This window comes from Mandrillus leucophaeus, unplaced genomic scaffold, assembly GCF_000951045.1.
Source record: "Mandrillus leucophaeus isolate KB7577 unplaced genomic scaffold, Mleu.le_1.0 Scaffold151, whole genome shotgun sequence".
In the NCBI taxonomy this organism is placed as follows: domain Eukaryota; kingdom Metazoa; phylum Chordata; class Mammalia; order Primates; family Cercopithecidae; genus Mandrillus; species Mandrillus leucophaeus.
In genome coordinates this window covers 1319804-1325130 of record NW_012101488.1, presented here as the reverse complement: position 1 = coordinate 1325130, position 5327 = coordinate 1319804, and the positions used below count along the sequence as shown (strand labels likewise).

Sequence of the window (5327 nt, the reverse complement as noted above, 5' to 3'; positions counted from 1 at the left end):
GGGTTCTCTACCTTTCCCCTTTTGATTGGCAGGAGGTCTCTGTATGTCCTGCATTTGAGTTATTTGTCGGATTGATATATTGCAAATGGCTTCTTCCAGTCTATGATTTGCCTTTTCCCTCTCTTGCTGGCATGTTTTGAAGAATGAAAGTTTTGTTTGTTTGGTTTTTTTTTTGAGACAGAGTCTTGCTCTATTGTCCAGGCCTGAGTGCAGTGGCACCATCACAACTCACTACAGCCTTCAACTCTCGGGCTTACATGATCCTCGTAGCTCAGCCTGCTGAGTAGCTGGGAGGCGGAGGTTGCAGTGAGCCAAGGTTGCACCACTGCACTCCAGCCTGGGCGACAGAGCGAGACTGTATTTCAAAAAACAACAAACAAAAAAGAAGTTCAAGACAAGCCTGACCAACATGACGAAACCCCATCTCTAATAATTTTTTTTTTTTAATTAGCCTGGCATGGCGGCAGGTGCACCACCATACCCGGCTAATTTTATTTATTTTTTGTAGAGATAGGGTTTCACCATGTTGCCCAGTATGGTCTTGAACTCCTTCTCTGAAGCAATCCTCCCACCTTGGCCTCCCAAAGCACAGAGTTTATAGGCATGAGCCAGTACACCCAGCCTCCTACTTTTTTGTTTTTATATAAAAGTGTTATATTTGTGCCTCTCATATTTTGATCAGCAATCCCTGTGGAATAAATTTTTGTGTATTATGTGAGGTAGATGTTAAAGTTTATTTTTTTGTCTGCGCATATTCAGGTGATCCAATGACATGTCTGGAAAAGGTCATTCTTTTTTTTCTTTTTTTTTTTTTTGAGACGGAGTCTCGCTCTGTAGCCCAGGCTGGAGTGCAGTGGCCGGATCTCAGCTCACTGCAAGCTCCGCCTCCCGGGTTCACGCCATTCTCCGGCCTCAGCCTCCCGAGTAGCTGGGACTACAGGCGCCCGCCACCTCGCCTGGCTAGTTTTTTGTATTTCTTAGTAGAGACGGGGTTTCACCGTGTTAGCCAGGATGGTCTCGATCTCCTGACCTCGTGATCCGCCCGTCTCGGCCTCCCAAAGTGCTGGGATTACAGGCTTGAGCCACCGCGCCCGGCCTTTTTTTTTTTTTTTTTCAGTTAATTTTTTTTTTGAGATGGAGTCTCGCTCTGTCACCCAGCTGGAGTGCAATCTCAACTCACTGCAACCTCCACCTCCTGGGTTCATGCAATTCTCCTTCCTAAGCCTCCTGAGTAGCTGGGATTACAGGTGCATGCTACCACACCTGGCTAATGTTTTTATTTTTTCATTAGAGACAGGGTTTCACCATGTTGGCCAGGCTGGTCTCAAACTCCTGACCTCAGGTGATCTGCCTGCCTTGGCCTGTCAACGTACTGGGATTGCAGGTGTGATCCATCACACCCGGCAAGAAAACCAATTTCTAACAGGTTGTGGCAGCAGGCACCTTTAGTCCCAGCTACTCAGGAGGCTGAGGTGGGAGGATCTCTTGAGCTCAGGAGATCAAGGCTATAGTGAGCCATAATTGTGCTATTGCACTCCAGCTTGGGTGAGAGAGTGAGACTTCAACTCTTAAAAAAAAAAAAAAGAAAAGAAAAAACAGTTATTATGTTCAAACAACTACATTGTGTATGTACAATTAAAATAATTTATAAACAAACTATATGACTAAGAAGAATAAGAACTAATTAGGCTGGGCATGGCGGTTCATGCCTGTAATCCCAGCACTTTGGGAGGCCAAGGCAGGTGGATCACTTGAGCCCGGGAGTTCGAGACCAGCCTGAACAACATGGCGAAACCCTGTCTTTACAGAAAATTACAAAACTTAGCCAGGCATGGTGTTGCATCCCTGCAGTCCCAGCTACTCAGGAGGCTGAGGTGGGTGGATCACTTGAGACTGCAGTAAGCTATGATTGTACCACTGCACTCCAGCGTGGGTGACAGACTGAGACCTTGTCTCAAAAAAAAAAAAAAGTAAGAATTAATTTATCAAGATCACTGGATATAAGGTACAGAAATCAATTTATTGCTATAATCAGTACCAGCAACAAACAAATAGAAAATGAAATTTGAAATGTTGCCATCAAAATAGTATCAAAATATCTAATGCATAGGAATGAACTGAATTTATATGCAGGTATCTATTCTGTAAACTACAAAACATTATTGAGATAAATTCCTTAAAGACCTAAATGAAGAGAATACCATGTTCATGGATTGCATTGACAGGAAAATCTTTTCCTCTACCAATCTAGATCCCTGTTGTTGGGAACCTGCGAATTGATTAACAATAGACAGATCAACAGGTGGAGAGAAAAAGTTTATTTACACATTAGGCAAGGGAACTCTGTAATGAGTAACTCATTGAATAGCTGGAAGTAAAGGTTTATTTACCGACTTAAGAAAAAGGGGTTCAGGCTGGGCGCAGTGGCTCACGCCTGTAATCCCAGCACTTTGGAAGGCCAAGGCAGGGGATCACAAGGTCAGGAGTTCAAGACAAGCCTGGCCAACATAGTGAAACCCCATCTCTACTAAAACTACAAAAATTAGCCAGGCATGGTGGCGCGTGCCTGTAGTCCGAGCTACTTGGGAGGCTGAGGCAGGAGAATCGCTTGAACCTGGGAGGCAGAGGTTGTGGTGAGCCGAGATCATGCCACTGCACTCCAGCCTGGGCAACAGAGCAAGATTCCATCTCAAAAAAAAAAAAGAAAAGAAAAGAAAAAGGGGTTCAGTAGAAAAGTATGGATAGTTCTATTATTTTCTTTACTTTTTTTTTTTTTTTTTTTGAGACAGAGTTTTGCTCTTGTCGCCAGGCTGGAGTGTGATGGCACGATCTCGGCTCACTACAACCTCCACTTCCCAGGTTCAAGCGATTCTCCTGCTTCAGCCTCGCAAGTACTGGGATTACAGGCAGCCGCCACCATGTCTGGCTAATTTTTGTATTTTTAGTAGAGATGGGGTTTAATTATGCTGGCCAGGCTGGTCTGGAACTCCTGACCTCAGGTGATCCGCCTCAGCCTCCCAAAGTGCTGGGATTACAGGCATGAGCTGCAGTGCCTGGCCTCTATTGTTTTCCTGTGTGATTTTTAATTCTAATAGAGATGGACAGTCTGTCTCCTTTCTGGAACTTGCAGAAAACTCTCTCGGAGGGGGTTAATGGCAGTTGTATTTTCAGGAGGCTCTCCTTTAGTTCAGTAAGAGAAGTTTAGAGAACATTTCAAGTGTTTTCACTGTAAAGTAATCTTTGTGCCAAAGCTGTGGATTCCTTCATTTGGAAGGTTCAATATTGTAAAGATATCATCTTATAAACTGATTTATAGATTCAAGTCAATCCCAATTCTATGCCAAAAGGTGTGTGTTTGTATATTTGTGCATGTGCATGTGTGTGCAAACTGACAAACTGATTGTAGAATTCACATGGATTGAGTCTGACTTATCTCCAGGCCAGAGTCAGAGGTGACAACCTGCCCACTGCTTAACGGTGGCTGTGCTGGACACATTTTATTTTGTAAAAATACAAAAACTAGCTGGGCGTGGTGGCACATGCCTGTAATCCCAGCTACTGGGGAGGCTGAGGCAGGAGAATCGCTTGAGCCTGGGAGGCAGAGATTGCAGTGAGTGGAGATAGTGTCATTGCACTCCAGCCTGGGGGAGAAGAGCAAAACTCCATCTCAAAAATAAAAATAAAAATAAAAATAATCCTAGGGCTGGGCACAGTGGCTCATGCTTGCAATCAGCACTTTAGGAGGCTGTGGTGGGAGGATTGCTTGAGGCTGGAAGTTTGAGACAAGGGTGGACAACATAGTGAGACCCCATCTCTTTTAAAAAATAAAATAATTTTAAAGCCCAATGAACACTAAACTTCCCTGTATGTTTGGACATTTTATAATCAAATTTTAAATAAAGACTATGAAAATCAGGGGAAAAAATAAGTTCTGAAAAGTCAACAAAACCTCCCACTGGTGTAACAAAAAGGAGCAATGAAAAAAACAGGAAAGGCAAATGAGATCAGTGCAGGGTGGTGTTCCAGACTGGGAAGGGGTAGGAGAAAGGTAGGAGAAAATGGAGAGGAGGCAACGGATAAGACACAGTTAGGGGGTCACCGAGACCACCCTCACTTCTGATATTGACTGCAAGCCCAGGAGTCTCCAAGACCACCATCAGTTTCAGTAATTTGCTAGAAAGACTCACAGAACTCACTAGGGTCAGTTATTCTCATGGTTGTGGCTCATTACAGTGAAAGAATCAGATTACAATCAGCCCAGGGAAGAAGTCCATGGGTCCAGGAGAGTTCCAAGTGCCAGTTTAATACCTGGTGCAGTTGTGGACAGCACTAACTTCTCCCAGTAATGATGAGAGACATGATATCACCCATCAGGGAAGTCTCCCTGAGCCTCGGTGTCCAGGGTTTTTAATAGGGATAGGCATGTGGATAAGGCTGACCACTTGTGTGGTTCCCCTTAGATTCTAGCCCCTCCAGAGGTTAAGCTGATACCACATGGCCCAAAGCCCCTACCATAAATCACCACTATTAGCACAAACCGTTTGGTGTGGCCCAAGTCCCCAGTTCAGGCTGTACATTCCAAGAACTAAAAAATTACCTCCCAGGAGTAAAAGGCAAAGGTCAGACCTCTATTTGGGTGAGGTTAATCCTTTACTGAGCAGACAAGAAAAATTCAAGGGCTAAAGAGAGAAACAGGATTTGGATAGAAGATAGTTTAAAGTAGTTTAAAGTAAGGGGAATGAGAAAAGCATCCATCTTGGTGTAATGTCAGTGCCACAGGGGTGACAACAAGCCCCTCTGCCTTTATATATCATGGAACCAGGCCACCAAACTGCTGAGGAATAGGATTTAGAACTAGTCATTCTGGGGCTAGAATTTATCATCTAATCTAATGTGAAGGTGGAAAAAGATATTTCAGATATTCAAGGACTCAAAACACTGAGGTACTAAGCATCCTTTCTGCGAAAGGTATTTAGGGATATACTCCAGGAAAACTAGAATGAAATTCAACAAAGAGAATGCAAGTTTCTCAAAACAGGAGGAGTGATATGAAGGAGAACAGTCCTGCAGCAGCCCAGAGAACAGCCAGTGTGTCCATGAGTATTTATTTAATAAACAGAATAGGAGCAAACATCTGGATGATCTTAGTCCCATGGTGAATTTTTGTGGGTTGCATAGTTTGAGAATCATCATTCTAGGAAAAACTAAAACCTTCATACAGTAACATCAAAGTTGAAATAAAAGAAAACAAAAATGTGGCACGATATGAAGTAGTGAGTACAGCTGGTATTTAATGATAATGCTTCACACACCACTGGTTTAGTGAA

General features: G+C 43.5%; 1 protein-coding gene across 1 annotated transcript in view; it reads left to right on the top strand.

The window, feature by feature from the left end:
• The window catches only part of OPA3 (optic atrophy 3 (autosomal recessive, with chorea and spastic paraplegia)), a 75313-nt gene that overhangs the window by 66539 nt on the left and 3447 nt on the right, over positions 1–5327 (top strand). The gene's annotated exons all lie outside the window — the stretch shown is intronic.